This window comes from Vombatus ursinus, unplaced genomic scaffold (assembly GCF_900497805.2).
Source record: "Vombatus ursinus unplaced genomic scaffold, bare-nosed wombat genome assembly UNPS02014778.1, whole genome shotgun sequence".
NCBI classification, from domain to species: Eukaryota; Metazoa; Chordata; class Mammalia; order Diprotodontia; family Vombatidae; genus Vombatus; species Vombatus ursinus.
Genome location: NW_020954556.1, coordinates 45,173,074 through 45,190,581, shown reverse-complemented (window position 1 = coordinate 45,190,581; position 17,508 = coordinate 45,173,074). Strand labels below are relative to the sequence as shown.

The following is a 17,508-nucleotide window of genomic DNA, read 5'->3' as shown; positions in this document are numbered from 1 at the left end:
AAAATCTCTTTTGTGTACAACTTGCTTTTTAAAAAAGTATATACTAAATTCAGTATGTTGCTTTATTAATTTATTTTGATTTATCAACAATCACTTCCATATGCTTTTGAGTTTAAAATTTTTCTCCCCCTTCCTCCCAACCACCCTCCCCAAGATGGCGCAAATCTGATATAGGCTATACATTTACATTCCTATTAAATATATTTTCACATTAGTGATGTTGCAAATAAGAATTAGAACTAATAGGAGGAACCACCAGAAAGAGGAAACAAAACTCGACAGAAGAGAAAAAAAATAGTAAATAGTATGCTTTGATCTGCATTCAAATTCCCTGTTCTTTCTTTGGATGTGGTAACATTTTCCATCACGAGGCCTTTGGAAATGTCTTAGATCCTTGTATTGCTAGGAAGGGTTAAGTTTATTGATATTAGTCATCACACGGCGGGCTGTTATTGTGTACAATGTTCTCTTTGTTCTGCTCACTTCACTCAGCATCAGACCATACAAGTCTTTCCAGGTTTTTCTGAAGTCTGCCTGTTCATCATTTCTTATAGCACAATAGTATTCCATTACATTCATATACCACAACTTGCTCAGCCATTCCCCAATTGATGGGCATCCTCTCAATTTCCAATTCTTTGCCACTTCAAAAAGAGCTGCTATGAATATTTTTGCAGATGTGGGTCCAGTATGTTGCTTTCAAAGATGTTCTGCCATGCTGCCTCTTTGTATATGACGTTGAATAAGTCCATCAGTGTATGTATCTTGCGGGCATTACATAATGGCAATGAACTGAACCCAGATTTGACTAGATGAAGAAAGGTAAACTAATTGCATTTATACAGTTGTACAGTGCTTTCAATGATCCCAAACTTTTGAGGATTCCAGAGGCAGGAGAAGGTCTGTACCAAAGGGAGTTCATATTTACCACCTTAGAAGCAGCTAGGTGGCTCACTGGATAAAACATTAGACTTGGGAGTCAGGGAGACTTGATTTCACATCCTGCCTCAGACACATAACTGTGACCCTGAGCAAGCCACTTAAACTATGGTCTGCCTCAGTTTCCTCAGCTGTAAAATGGGGACAACAATAGTACCTACCTCCCAGGGTTGTGAGGATCAAATGAGATAACATGAGATAGCCTTCAAGTGCTATACAAATTCACTTACCAACTGCTAATATAGTAAAAGCCTTACATTGTATGATGCTTTATACTTTTCAAAGCATCTTGTTTGTTGAGTTGTATTTCAGATTTGTCTGATTCTTCATGACCCTATTTGGGGTTTTCTTGGCAAAGATACTGGGGTAGGGTACCATTTCCTTCTCCAGCTCATTTTACAGATGAGGAAACGGAGGCAAACAGGGTGAGGTGACTTGCCCAGGGTCACACAGCTAGTAAGTGTCTGAGGCTGGATTTGAACTGGGAGAAAATGAGTCTTTCAGATTCTAGATCCTGTACTCTAACCTCTGCACCCACCTAGCTGCCTTTGTTATCTGTTACCAAATCACAGAATCTTGGAGGTGGAAAAGGGTACTTAAGAGGTCATCTGGTCCAGTCTATAACTGAAGAAGAATCCTCTTCACACCATGATCCAGTGGTTATCCAGCCTTTGCCTGAGGGCTCTGAGGGGGACCTCACTAGCTCAAGGTGGTTCCTTCCACTGTGAGTGAGCTCTAATTGAATCACCTTATTTCACACTCAAATTTGCCTCTTCAACTTTCAACTATTATTCTACCCTTTGGGGCCACATAAAACAAATCCAATCCCTCTGTCATGTGACATCCTTCTAGGTACATAAAGACAGCTGTACTGTCTCCTCTTTACCTCCTATATGCCTGCCCACTTTTCTGTCTACAAAGTTTCTACTTCTTTTTCTAGGATGTTGAATTGAATTGAATCTCATTTCTTCATGACATCTCTGACTGCGCCAACCCTCAGTGTTCTCTATATCTTCTTAGTCCTTATGGTCTGTACCATAATCTTGTGCTTAATTATTCAGTTTGTATTATAACTGTTGTTTTATCTGCGTTAGTCTTTTCTTTCCAATTGCAATGTAAACTTCTGGAAAGCAAGATCAGTGACTCAGAGTTTTTTTTTTTTTTAAATATCCCATAGAGCACATACAGTGTACAACTGAGCATAAAAGGGACACAGCATGAATTTGATTGGAAAGAGAGAAATTTTTCCTAAATTGAGATTGGGTAGATTAACATGGACTTTAGAGCCGAAAGTAGTCTTAGAGACCATGTAGCCCCCAACCCGTTTTACAGATGAGGAAGCTAAAGTTGAAGGTTATATAGGGAGTAAATTTTATTCCAATCCTGCATTGGACTGATTTCTCACAGAACAAGGCGGCCACTTTTTATTTGCTTATTGTAAATTGGTCAGGATGCAGGAAGCAAAGTAAAATTAGGTCACAGCTGGTGATGAATGGTTATAATAGCTTTGCTATTGAGTCTAAGCCAGGCTGTTTACCAACATTTTGATAGAATGAGACTTTGCCGGAAAGTCTCTTAGAAATATGCACTAAAGGAGTAGGAAATAAATCTTGTGCTTATGAAAGGGGTGACCTTTGAGGCAGTGCCGACTCACATGCAATGGGGAGAATATGTCCTTGCAAAAGATAAACTGTGTTCTAGTGTCTAGTCTTTAGATAATTATAATTTCATTTATTTCCCTCAAATGCCTAGTGACTTTTCCAGAATATCTTGGTAACTGTTGCATAGATTAAGCTCTAAACTATTTATTTCAGAGATGATAAAATTAAAAGGTAAACGCCGAAGGATCTTTATTTAAATGGCACTGATTATTCAGACTGTATAAGTAAAAGGATCAAGAAATTATATTTTAGTTACATGTTCCAATATTAAATTAAAAACATGTAACAAAAGAGTGTATTTCTGACTTTTTTTCCATGCATGCTTATCTTGTGACTCCTTCTAGACCAGGGGTGGGGAGCCTGCTGCCTCGAGGATACATGTGGCCCTCTAGGTCCTCAAGTGCAGCCCTTTGACTGAATCCAAACTTCACAGAATCCCCTTAATAAAAGGATTTGTTCTGTAAAATTTGGACTTAGTCAAAAGGCTGCACCCAAGGACCTAGAAGGCCACATGTGGCCTCAAGGCCAAAGGTTTCCTACCTCTGTTGTAGACTGTAAGCACCATACTCAGCAAAGAGATGAATACAAAATCCACCACTTCTTTGAGGGCACCATCATCCCTCCAGTCATCTAGGTTCACAACCTCAGAATCACCTTTGGCTGGGCATTCTCCCTCACTCACATCTCTACATCTGGTTGCTTGCCAAGGCTTGTCAATTTACCTCCAAGGCATCTCTTGGTCTCCAATCCCAGAACTACCACTTAAGTTCAAGCATGTACCTCTTCTTACCTGATCCATTGCAAGGGCTTCCTCATTGTTCTCCCTGCTTCCAGTCTTTTCCCTCTCCAGCCCATCCTCTAAACAGCTGGCAAAGTAATCGTCCTAAACAAGTTTGACGATCTCTCCTGCTCAAGAATTTTTAGTGACTCCCTGAATTCTCAAGGATAAGATCCTAACTCCTCACCTTGGCATTTAAAGTCTTTCAAATCTGTCTCCAGCTTACCTTTCAAAACTTATTTCACATTGCTTCTCTTCATATAAACAATATATTCGATCTCAAACTGCCAGCTTGATTTGCCTTGAACTCAGCAGGCAGTCTCCACACCTTTGCACACCTCTTCCATTCTTGGAGTGCATTCAAATCCCTTCACCTCTACCTCTTAAGAAGTCTTCCCTTCCTTCAAGGATTGGGTGTTGCCGTCTATCAGAGATCTTTCCTGGCCTTCCTTAATCTTCAGTTATTAGTGTATGATCTCTTTCCAAATTTTCTTGTATTTACATATCTGTGTATGTGTCATATCTCCTAGTAACAGGTAAGCTCCTTGTGAGGAGAGTCTTTATTATTTTGTCTTTGTATCCTCAGCTTATTATGTAGTGCCTCATATACTAGGAGCTTATCGAATTTAATTGAATGAGTTGTTAACTCATATTAAAAAAAAAGCTATAGTATTAATGGGTATTATTTTTCTGGTGTGAATTTCCCACCTTAAGCATGTCTGATGATCAAATGGTAAATAGTGGAGAAAGCTTACTTTGCACAATCTGTGCTGTAGATCATTTTGTCAACACTAAAAACACTTAGGAGCAAAGGAGCTAACATATTCTCCCGCCTTCTCTTTCTCTTTCCTTCCATGTTTTCCCATTTTTAAATTCCTTTCCTTCCTTATTATCCCTCTTCTCCTTTTTTTCACTCTTTCATTCCCCCTTTTTTCCTTTTTCTTTTTCCTATCTTTGTTACTTTTTTTCTACCCTTTTCTCACTCTTCCTATCTTCCTTTCTCTTTTATACCTTCCTTTTAAAGGTATAGTACCTTTAAATTTTTTTCTTTTTTTATTCTTAACAAATACCAAATATCTCACCTTCTTTCTCCCACTTTTACCTTCCTCTCGCATTGTCTTCTCTTCCTTCTCCCTTTTTCTCTTCCCTATTTCTGCCCTTCCCCCTTCCTTCCGAATTTCTTTTCTTTCTCCCTTTGCATATCATCCCTCCCTGTAGCTGCGTCTTCTCTAGTTCCTTTGTAATTCCATTGATGGTGGCACCCCTCCACATTGAGTCCTTAGTTGCTAAATCAACCTTTTTTTGCCTGGTGGTTAGGGCTCTAATTAGTTCCCATTCTCTTTCTTTCTCTGTAATGATGAAGCTAGGGGGTGGATTAGGGTAGCATGTGCCGAAGAAAAGGAGTTATAGTGCTTGGGAAGGAATCCTGTGCTTTTGACCGTAAGCAAGAAAATAAATGGAAGAAAAGAGGTCTAAGTGGAGAAGTCTTCATAAAACTTGTGAGGCTTGGGCATTGAAGTAGATGGAATTTCTAAACGGGGGAGGGGGATAAGAAGTCTCTTAAAGGAGGATTAACCTGTAAAATACTATTAATACTCAAAGCCTAGCCCTAGATCCTAGCTATTTGGATTCTTCTCTGGGCTATTTTCTTCTCTGGGTACATAATGGATACCCAATAAATGCTAATTGGTCATTCTGTAGAATGAAAGTGATGATACTTGCTCTCTTTACTTTCCTGGGATGTTATGAGGATCAGCTGAAATGGAAAACTTTTTTTTTTTTTTACAACAATACTATATAAGCACAAATGGTTCTTTTTTTTTTTTTTTTTATTCTTCTGCATCTGGAGAGTCCACTTTGAAAGAGCATTGGATTGGGGCTAGTGTTGGTGAAACTTGAGTTCTCTTATTAGCTCTACAACTAATTTCCTGTATCACTGGACAAGTCATTTCATCTTTCTGAGCCTATGAGATGTTTGATTAGATATTGTTTAAGATCTCTTCTAGCTCTAACATGTTTGTCTCCTAAATGATATTAAGTTAGTTTCTTTGGGCTTGTTTCTGTTTGAGTGCAGGAATCATGTATTTTCTTGTATCCTTTGTAATGCTTGGTACAGGGTTAGGTTAGTGAAGGCAACCAATTAAAAAAACTCATGTCCTAACCAAACTCTTATTTCTCTCAATCCCCAACCCACTGAGCCACATTAGCTCCTCCTGATTTGCTAGTTTCTTTTAATGACAACACCTTTTTGCTAGTCACCCATTTTGCCACTTGGGTCACCTTTGATTCCTCCTTTTCCCTCAATCCCCACCTCCCACCAGTTGTCAGGTCATTTTACTTCTATTTCTGAATGATTTCATATCTGTGTTGCAGCTTCATCTCTCCAATCCATTCTCCTGTCAGAATCATTTTTCACCTATATCGCTGATAATATATTGGGAGTGGGTGGGTTGGGAGGAACACCCTTTACGGTTTATTTTTATTTTTTTAAATTAATTTATTTTGAATTATCAACAATCACTTCCATAAGCTTTTGAGTTTTAAATTTTTCTCCACCTCCCTCCCCTAGATGGTGTGCAATCTGATATAGGCTATACATATACATTCCTATTAAACATATTTTCACCTTAGTGATGTTATAAATAAGAATTAGAACCAGTAGGAGGAACCACCAGAAAGAGGAAACAAAACACAACAGAAGAAAAAAAAATAGCAGATAGTATGCTTTGATCTGCATTCAAACTCCATAGTTCTTTCTTTGGATGTAGATAGCATTTTCCATCATGAGACCTTTGGAGATGTCTTAGATCCTTGCATTGCTGAGAAGGGCTAAGTCTATCAACGTTAGTCATCGGCAACGTGACTGTTACTGTGTACAACGTTCTCCTGGTTCTGCTAACATCACTCAGCATCAGTCCATACAAGTTTTCTGAAGTCTGCCTGCTCATCATTTCTTATAGCATAATAGTATTCCATTATATTCATATACCACAACTTGTTCAGCCATTCCCCAATTGATGGGCATTCTCTCCCAATTTTCCCACATCTTCTCCAACATTTAGCATTTTCTTGTTTTGTCAACTTGGCCAATCTGATAGGTGTCATGTGGTACCTCAGAGTTGTTTTGATTTGCATTTCTATAATCAATAGTGATTTAGAACATTTTTTCATATGACTATAGATGGCTTAATTTCTTCATCTGAAAACTGCCTGTTCATATCCTTTGACCATTTATCAATTGGGGAATGACTTGTATTCTTATAAATTTGACTTAATTCTCTATATATTTTAGAAATGAGGCCCTTATCAGAGAGACTGGTTGTAAAAATTCTTTCCCAATTTTCTACTTTCCTTCTAATCTTGGTTGCATTGGCTTTGTTTGTGTAAAAACTTTTCAATTTAATGTAATTGAAGTTATCCATTTTGCTTTTCATAATGTTCTCTATCTCCATAAATCTTCTTCTGTTCTCCATAAATCTGATAGGTAAAGTATTGCTTGCTCTCCTGTTCTCCATAAATCTGATAGGTAAACTATTCTTTGCTCTCCCAGTTTGCTTACAGTATCAGCCTTTATATCTAAATGATGAAACCATTTTGACTTTATTTTGGTATATGGTGTGAGATTTTGATCTATGCCTAGTTTCTGCCATACCCTTTTCCAGTTTTCCCAGCTGTTTTTGTCAGAGTGGGTTCTTATCCCAGAAACTGGGATGTTTGGGTTTATCAAATAATAGATTACTATAGTCATTGACTACTGTCTTGCATATTTAACCTATTCCACTGATCCACCACTATTTCTTAGCCAGTGCCAAGCAGTTTTGATGATTGCTGCTTTATAATACAATTTAAGATCTGGAATGGCTAGGCCACCTTCCCCCGCATTTCTTTTCATTAGTCCTTTATGGGTTTTGCCTGTTTAGCCTGGCATCGAGAACCTTTATGGTTTGCCTCCTACTACATTTGTAGCCTATCCCGTGCTCCCCTTGCTGTGGCCAATCTGGATTTGATCTTTTTTTGGCATAAATCCCAAGTGTTTGTGTCCTAAGTCTGGAATGGCCCTCTCTTCACCGTCTTCATCTACTGAAACCCTTATGGATCTTTCAGGATTCAGTTTAGTTGCTACCATCCTGATTCCTGTTTTGGTCACAGGCCTACAGTCAGAAACTAATCTTTCCCTATTTGGAAATGCCTTAGTACTTTTATTATTATTTACTTAGACCTTTATGTACTAATTATGTGCTATTTTGTATTAAATTTGCTGTGTTGCTGGCCTATCTCCCCATTACATTGTCATTTTCTTGAGGGCAGGAGCTGAGTGCTAGGTGATGAGGCGGATGGAGCTCACCTCTGCATCCAGTCAATTGCTAAGTCTTGCAAATACTTCTACGTTTCTTGCATTTGTTACACCTTTTGCTCAGATGATTGGCTCACAGAATTTCCACGAGAAAATACGAAGTTTTTTTTGTGTTCTACTTTTTTCGGCTGGTTAGTTTTGTTGGCAGGGGCGAATCTCGCAGCTACCTAACTTGGCTGCCTGATCCTAGCAGCAGTAGCTGGAGTCAAGATGGTAACGGGACTAGGTTAGGTTGTGGGTACAGATGGTGGGGGCAAACTGAGGATCACAAATTAGAGAGGTGTTTAGGGGGAACTAGAGGAGGGAGGGAAAGGCGAGAGAAGGAAGGCGAAGAGTCCGGGGAAGAGGAGGCCAGGAAGGAGTAATAGGAGGTCGTTCCAGGGTCTCGGACTGCCGGGTCCTGGCCCCTTTCCTGGCTCGGCACCGCCCCCTGTCCTAACCCCTCCTTTCCCTCTCCGCCCGTCTCCTGCAACCGTCACTCCCTCCTCCTCCTCCTCCTCCTTCTCCTCTCCTGGATGGCTGCAGCGGCTGGAGCTGGAGACGTTCTGCATTCTGCCCGTGAGTGACCCTGCCCTGGGGGCGCGGGATCGGGACGTGGGTATGGAGGGGAGAGGGGAGAGTAGCGAGATTCGGGACCTTTCCTGTCCCAAGACGTGCCTTCCCCACCTCCCTGGGGGCTGCAGGATGGAACCTAGCCCCGGATCAGAGCAGATGGGGAAGCAGGACCGCCCCCACCTCTCCCAAAGCCACCTTCTTTCTCCTGGCACCCTGCCATCGTTGCCCCTCTGACATTCCTGCCCACCCCTCCAGCTTGTAAGGTTGCTAATAGGGTGGGGAAGCCTTCCTCTGCACTCCTGTTTTGTAGGGTCTGCTCTGGCATACGGGAGGGAAAGAATAAAAAGTTTGGAGGGGTGCGCCGCTCCCCCTCCCCCCCCAACCTTTTATGTGTAAGAAACTCCGGATGGAAATGGGCCCACTTATAATCATTTGTAGAAGTCGCGGAGGAGACTTGTGAATTTGGGAGCCTGATTCTGGGATTGAAAGAAAAGAGGAACAGATCTTATTCATCATCTTGGTCACCTCAGCAAGCATTTGGGGCATCTCTTTCTAACTTCAACAGGCAGCTCCCTAGAGTCGAACTCATATTTCTGTGTGCGGGGAGGGCTAGGTGTACAGTACTTTCCAGGAGCAGACTTTGATTTGTAGGTTAGTGTCACTAAGTTCTGTAAGTCATGCTCGGCAAATTTCTTTTGCCTGCCTGCTGTCTACGGTCCTGCCATTTGCTCACTATTCTCTCTCTTCCTCCTTCTTTCTCCATTCCCTCTTCCCTATCCCTCTCTTTTTGGTAGGGCTGCTTGAGTCATTACAGTTTCCCCTCTCCTCGCTCAGCTCCTGGGACAGACCATTTTTCCAAAGTCTGAGAATACTACTTCTGCAAGAGTTTGCTGTGTGTCTTTGTTTTCCTCCTAATCCTCTTTAGGTGATGAGCTTCTGCCAGGGGCTTCCTAAGCCAAACAGATAGGTAGCATTTTCCATTGGCAGGCAGCTTTCTTTTGCCAACGTGAATTACAACATCCATTCGTGATTTGGTTAGCAGTGCAGAATTAAAGCTTCCCTCAAAACAAAGATTGTAAATTCAGGGAGAAAACTCAAGTATCTCTTTATCCAGGGATTTCCTTCCACAAAATTGTATTTCCTTTGGTTTTGGAATCTTTGTTGTGCATCCAGTCCTGCCTTCTTTCAGGAATGAGGATGCTTCGCTTAATAAGATTTTCCAAGTTAGAGAAGGAAGAAAAAGAGAGGCGTGCTTGAACCTATACCGGACTCAGCCCTTCAAAACCCAAAGAATTCAACGCCCTCATTCCCTAACTATGTTATTGGAAGCTGGAAGCTGGGATACAGCTTGTTTTCATACTGCTTAACAGAATGTTATAGCCTCCCTGAAGGCTGGGAATTTTTAATTTGCCTGACATAAACCACAGCATTCACTGGCCCTTCACGGCTTGGCACGTTCACTTTGTTGCATTCCTCTCCTTCCCCCACCTCCCCCCAACACACCCACTCTCACTTTTAAATGGAGTTGTGTAAAAAGAAGGCAACTCAATAGCTAACGTGAGCAGTTCCACAAACAAAAAACAGCTTTGCTTATTTTTAACCCTAGGCTGGCTCTTCAGCCTGACTTCTGTGGGATGGAAAATGTTGTGAATAGTTGTGCGGTTTTTCTCTCCACTCTTATTAAGGTTGAATCACCGTTTCCATGACATGCTAGATTCTCGGGGTGGCTAGAATGGACTTGTAAATTCCGGGATGAGTCCAGGCTCTAGTTGGGGTAAGGAGGAGCAGAGAGGCCCTTTTTTTTTTTCTGAGAAATTTGCAGTGTTGATACCAGTAAACTCTTGGTGAGGAGGCCACTGTTTCAGTTTGGATGATTTAAGTTGACTCTCTTTATAAGGAAGGGACCATTTAAATGTAAGCAAATTATCAGCGGGGATTTTTTTTTAGCCTGCTTAAGAGAATAAACTTTTAAAACACTTTAGCGAGTTCCTAAATTCTTGTTTATGTAAACAAGTTTTTTACACATAAATAATAAGTTGTTTAAACAAGTTGTTTACACATAAACAATTAGTGATATTATGACTTAATCACATCTAATCATTATGGTCTAGATTCTAGACTCTTCTAGAAGATTAGACGTCTCCTAGATTCTAAAAGAATTTCTTGTTGACATTGCTTCACCAAAATAGCCCAGGTTATTGTTTACCTCTTTAAAAATAACAATATTAGCTAAAAATTATGTAATTTAGCTTTTTCACCAGTTCTGGGTTGCCTTCCCCATGAGTGTGAATTTAGTGTGGTTAGGTTTTACTGTTGTGTTTTGAAGAAATACAGTAAATCAGATCAGGTGTCCTAGTGACTTCCATGAAAAGGAGAGCATTCTTTAAAACAGTATATTTGAATTCATTGTTTGGAAAGTTATTGCTTTAGCTGCAGCATTTTCCCCCCAAGGACTTTTAATAGTGTATTTAATGCTCTGGTGAATAAATCTTCAGAATTATTCTGTTTAAAAAGATATTGCCTTCCCTTTGTGTTTAGTTTTCCTATCATTTCACAGAACCTGGTAAATTGAGTTTTCTCATTGATAGGCGTCTTTTAACACACAATTCAAATACTACCTCTTCCAGGAAGCTTTCCCTGATCCATACCCCATCCTTCTCAGTAATGATCTTCCCTCCTCAGATATCACATAGCATTTTGTTTATATCACCCCGTTGTACTTACTCTGTTAATGTAATTTCTCCATGTGTCATATTCCATGACTGTTCACCCAGTACTGTGCTGGGTGCTAATGGGGGATGTAATGAAAGTCTGTGCCTTTATAATAAATAAATAAAATAATAGCTAGCATTTATATAGCACTTAATGTGTGCCAGGAACTGTGCTAAGTGTTTTACAATATCTCCTTTTTATCCTCACAACCACCCTGAGAGGTAGTATCCCATTTTCCAGTTGAGAAAAGTGAGGCAGAAAGAGATTAAGTGACTTGCCCAATGTCACACAGCTATTAAGTGGTTGAGGCCAAATTTGAACTCAAGCATCTGACTCTAGGCTCAGCACTCTATCCACTGTGCTAGTTTCCTGCCTCTAGAATTATACAGTCTAGTTGGGGAGATGACATAGCTAAAATAAATGACTGTATAATTAGGTGTCAGATGTGTGTTATCAGACAATAAGGGGTATAGGAATTCTGAGGAAGGAGAGAGTTTTGGGATGGAGTAGCCAAGGAATGCTTTTAATGAACATAGTTAGGATTCTGATGGGAAAGGGGAAGGAAGGCTAATATCTGTATTATGAAAAAAGCAAGCTGGGGAACTATGGATGCATAAATTTCTTGTTCTGTGCAATTTCAGGGGTAGGGCTGGGAATATCTCCTAGGGCAGAAATAAGTAGAATACAGATGCACGGCATAGGAAAAAAGGGCTCTCTATGAGACTCAAGGAGACACAGATGACGTTTGTTGTGATTGTCCTTTAGTTGTTTCCCAATTTTTCATGATCCTGTTTGGGGTTTTCTTGGATAAAATACTGGAGTGGTTGATTGCCTATCAATTAATCACTTCCAGAGACAAGACTCTTGGTGCTAATGGAAGAGATTTTGGGGAGGCTGATGATTCTGGATGACTATTAACTCTGTGTCCAGAAGTAATGGATTCCACAAGGTCCTGGGTCTGAGGCAGTAAGAGGTTTTGCTAATAGCGATGAGATAGAGGAGAATGGGCAGCAAAGCCCTTTGTCCTTGGGAAGGATTCTGTAGCTTTCCCTTTTCTCCCTTCACTACCTCCCCTCCCCTCCAGTCCCCAGCAGCTCTCCTTGAAATTCTGTTCATTTCAGTGGTGTGAACCTTTCCTGTTACCTCTCCTTCCCACCTGCAGTCTGGCATCCAGTTAAAAAGGGTTTCTTAAGTGCTTATTCTGTGTCAGACACTGTGTTGAGGCTGGAGATAACAAAGAAAGGCAAAACAGGCATTTCCCTTGAAAAGTTCACATTGTCTACGGGAGAGACATGTAAATTTCAAGGTGAGGTGTATACATGATATATACAAAGTAGATGGAAGGTAATCTCAGAGGGGAAGCAAAGGCCTCTTGTGGGATTTGAACTGGCTTGAAGAAAGCCAGGGAAAGTAAAAGGCAGAAATGAGGAAGGAGAACATTCCAGGCATGGGGGACAGCTAATGGAGGCACCCAGGTGGAAACTGGAGATACAGTGTCCTGTTTAAGGAACTACATGCTGGCCAGTGTATCTGGATCATAGAGTTTATGGAGGAAAGTAAAGTGTAAGAAGACTGGAAAGGTAGGAAGGGGCCAAGTTATGATGACGATATGCTAAACAGAAGATGTTATACATACATACAAAACACACACACATATAAAAGCTTGGAGGTAAGTAATAGGGAGCCATTGGAGTTTAATGAGTGGCTGATATGGGCCATCCCGTACTTTAGGAAAATCACTTTGGCAGCTGTCTCTACACCTCCCTCCCCCATTACCAGCTCACACGTCTGTTACATATGTTGTGAAATGAAAAAAAAAACAAACAAACAAGCAAACCCAACTGTTGTTCTTTGTTTATGGATATCATGTTTCTTTTCTATGGGATATGCACATTATTTATTTTGTCTCTACTAATGGAGATGAACTTGTACTGAGCCATCCACACTTTCTCACCTTGGGACCAACAGCATCTATCTGTGAAACAGTTGGGCATCGTTAGGAGTCAATCTCTAATTGGGATGAGGGTCACTCTGTGGCTAGGCAACACAGTTTTTCTCTCTTTGAGGCCAAGGGTCCCATTAGTTAATCAGGCTACAATCAACAAGCAGTTATTAAGTGCCTACTCTGAGCCAGGTATTGTACTGTATTTAGGTATGCAGTCTGAATTGCCACCCTCATTTACACTGCCGGAAACCACCTAATGTGACCAATCCTGAATGGGCAACTTAGAGTTACCCCTCAATGATCTAGTCTAAGAGAGAAGAAAATGAGCACAGATAATTGAAAACAATAGATAGTCTAATAATTATTATTTGATTTGACATAAATCCACAAACAAACGTTCTTTCCTTCCTTCAGACCTAGCAGAAACTTTGACTGGTATAAAGTGCCATCTCTTTGCAAAGTTGTTTTATCAGAAAGAGAAATAAAACATTTTTGCGTTCTTTATTTTCCAAACAGAGACTCTACTAGAATGAGTTGAAAACCACAAAAGGACAAAACTGTCAGGATGGTCATACCCCCATACAAATAACTATGGCTCAGACCGTAAAAATAATTTTTCCATTGCAAAGCTGAGCCAAGAGTTACATAGAAGCAACATGGAAGCATAATTTAAAACAGTAGAAGCCCAGAAATTCAAAGCTAAGGCTGATCCTTTGGCCTTAGCTCATTTCTTCCAACCTTTTTGGTCTTTACCATGACTCCCATTAAGGACTGATTTGGAGGGACGGGCATGTGGTAATTGATATTGTAAACCTTATTGTTGTGGGATTTTGTTTAGTGTTAAGCCAAACACTAAATTCACTAAATCACAATTTCACAATGGATATTTCTAATGGTTTTGCATACTCCTGCTGGTCTAAATAAGCCTAGTAATAGAAGGATCTTGTTGTCATTAAAATAAAAGCTCATTTTGAGCAGGAATTATTTCAATTTTTTATACTTGTATCTTCATTGTCTAAGCACAGTGCCTGGGCACACAGTAGGTGCTTAAAGGAATAGCAGTATAACCATCCACTGTTTTGAAAAAAGGAAGCAAGGGTGTATCTGCCAATCAGTTCCACTAGTCACTTAATTGTAAATCACTAAATTTCATTTCACAACATATGTAACAGACGTGTGAGCTGGTAATGGGGGAGGGAGGTGTAGAGACAGCTGCCAAAGTGATTTTCCTAAAGTACGGGATGGCCCATATCAGCCACTCATTAAACTCCAATGGCTCCCTATTACTTACCTCCAAGCTTTTATATGTGTGTGTGTGTTTTGTATGTATGTAGTTAATCTCAAATCTTTACTACCATGAACCTCCCCCTCATTTAACCCCAGATCTTATGCTTCCAGTTGCTTAGAGATCCCCGTGGACTTTTTCTAAACATCCTCTAATTTCTCTTCCAGTGAAGGCTTCTATAGGAGGTGCTGGATCTGGTTTTATTCAGGATAGCATTCTGGATGTCAGGCGCTCTGGATTCTGTGAAAATTGTTTGGGAAAACAAAAACAGGCTTTTCTGGGAATTGGTTGATAATGCTGGAAGTCTCAGATTTCTGGATGGCACAGATTAGACCACATTGGGTTTTTTCTCCTCTGTCTAGAGAAGTAATTAATTTTTTTCTAAGCTTTAGAAATCAGTGTTCATTGGCATAATAAAAGCTTGTTGACTGACTATTGTTAGCTGACCAAATGCTGATTATGCACCCATGGAAGAGTTAAACATGTTCCCAGCAGTCCCCAAACATATACTTGATAGAATTTGTTTTCCTTTTTATATCTTCCCTCCACGCTCTATAGTGGTGTACTATAGAGGTATCAAACATGTGGCCCCAGTGAAGTGACCACACTTCTGAGTGAGCCCCAAACCACAATAAAATGTAATTGTGAAATATTTAACAAAATAAATAAAAATATAATAAAACATAGATAATATTACATTTGAAAACTAAGTTAGTATGCAGCCTGTAGGGATCCTTATGTAGGTTTAATGATGCTGTTTCTTTTTTTTAAAATAGTATTTTTTTCCAATTACATGTAAAGAAAGTTTTCAACATTCATTTTTGTAAAATGTTGAGTTCCAAATTTTTCTCCCTCCTTCCCTTTGCCCCTCCTCAAGATAGTAAACAATCTGATATAGGTTATACATGTGTAATCATGTTAAACGTATTTCTGCATTAGTCATGTTGTGAAAGAAGAATCAGAACAAAAAGGAAACACAAAAAAAAATTTAAAAAGTGAAAACAATATTCTTCGATCTGTGTTCAGACTCCATAGTTCTTTCTCTGGATGTGGTTAACATTTTCCATCACGAGTCTTTTGGAATTGTCTTGGATCACTGTATTGCTGAGAATGGCTAAATCTATCAAAGTTAGTCATCGTACAATATTGCTGTTACTGTGTGCAATGTTCTCCTGGTTCTGTTCACTTCACTCAGCATCAGTTCATGTAAGGCTTTCCAGGTTTTTCGGAAAGTGGATGCTGTTTCTATTTAATGACACCACCGGTGGACTGGACAGAATGGAGGTCTTGGAGTCATAAAGACTTGAATTCAAATTCTACCTCTGATGTTTATTTATCTGTGTTACCCTGTACAAGTATGTCATTTAATCTCTCGTAACCGTGGTTTCGTTATTTGTAAAGTGAGGATAACAGTAGCATCTATATCACAGAGGTATATTGATATCAGTAATTATGCAAAGTGCTTTGCACACCTTAAAGCCCATGGAAATGTCAGTTCTTAACTATTGTCACTAGTCAGGTGTTTACCTCTTAACTTATTCTACCTTTAGGTCCTGAGCTTGCCATATTTAGGGATTAGCCCCAGTCATAACAGGAAACATAAAAGCTTCCTAAATGAGGCAGAGTTGCTTAGTTAGAGTCTTTTTTTGCACTTCTTCTCACGGCCCATGGTGGGGAATTGAAATTGACAGTTTTGAAAGGGACTTGAGTAGAGATCACCATAGTCTGAGAATCTGAGGACAACTCTGAACAGCCCATTAAACTAAGCAACAAACAATAAGCACCTACTATGTACCAGGACTTAGGGATACAAAAAAAAGGTTGACAGTCTTTCCCCTCAAGAAGCATACATTCTGTTAGGGAAACAATATGTCAGTTCATTGGCCAGTAAGCATTTATTAAGTGCTTACCATGGGTGAGGTGCCCTGCTAAGGGCTGGTGATACAAAGAAAGGCAAAAACACAGTCCCAGTTCTCAAAGAACTTATACTCTATTTGGAGGAAGCAGCATGCAAAAAGAACTTATCTACATTTGTAGGTAAGTACCAAGAAAGCACAAGATAATTTTAGTTAAGGGAGGGGTGGGCTGTAGCCCCTGGAATCAGGAAAGACAAGACCACCCAAGTCAATACCAGAAAGGAGGGTCAGGAATCCAGCTGGAGATGAAGGAGCAAGTGCTCATTCATTGAAGCCCCAGAGAACAGGTAAGGAGTTATTAGCACGGGAGCGGAATAGAACCAGGAAAACAGTCATGGATTTTTGAGAGTCAATTTAGGGGTGAATTTAGGACTGATGGGAAGATCTATATGATCAGTGATTTCTAATGGTTTTGCATACTCCTGCTGGTCTAAATAAGCCTAGTAATAGAAGGATCTTGTTGTCATTAAAATAAAAGCTCATTTTGAGCAGGAATTATTTCAATTTTTTATACTTGTATCTTCATTGTCTAAGCACAGTGCCTGGGCACACAGTAGGTGCTTAAAGGAATAGCAGTATAACCATCCACTGTTTTGAAAAAAGGAAGCAAGGGTGTATCTGCCAATCAGTTCCACTAGTCACTTAATTCTTTGCTGGCCCATTTTGCTTCCTGAGAGGCAAAGCAGCACATGTTGTGTCCAGGAATTAGCCCTGTGTAGAATTAAAGGCCAGGTCCACAGCATTTAGGAGTGGCATTGTTTTATTCTCAGAAGAACAGAAGGAAGCAAAACCTTTTTCAGATGCCCCAGTATACTCCAAGTACCTTTTGAATGCACTAGTTATGAGTAAGCTGGATGAGGATACACGCAAAGGTTGGTAGAGTTTCTCAGGTTTCATGGCTTGCAGGAGAGGGGGTAGGGAGTGGATCCATGGATTCATCAGTCATTTTAGATCAGTGGTTCTTAAGCATTCTTGTATGTCGTGGAACCCTTGAGTAGCCTGATGAAACCTATGGATCCCTTCTCAAAGCTGTGTTTTTTTAAATCTGTAAAATAAAATACAGAAGAAACCAATTATATTGAAATACATTATCAAAACAAAAATAAGCTCACAGACCTCATGTTAAGAGCTCTGTCTAGATGTTGGTGTTCCTGTTTACCCATCCCTCTGCCCTCTGTCAGGGAGAGGGCATTGTCTAGTCAGCTGACATCCTGGCGCTTTCCTGTTAGATTCTTAAATAGGTGTTTCTCTGCCAGCCCTGATAACCTTTTGGTCAGTAATAGCTAATGAAGACCTGAAACCTTTTTTCTGCAGCCTATTCTATCCTGTCCCCACAATTCTGCTGCATCTCCTGCTTTCCTGC

At 40.1% G+C, this 17,508-nt stretch overlaps 1 protein-coding gene across 1 annotated transcript in view; it reads left to right on the top strand.

Annotated features, from left to right (window-relative positions):
- Positions 1–8,212: 8,212 nt before the first annotated feature.
- The window catches only part of STON1 (stonin 1), a 62,448-nt gene continuing 53,152 nt past the window's right edge, over positions 8,213–17,508 (top strand). Inside the window, exon 1 of the mRNA XM_027865153.1 lies at positions 8,213–8,290. The gene's annotated coding sequence lies outside the window, so the exon portion shown is untranslated. The remainder of the gene's footprint in view (positions 8,291–17,508) is intronic.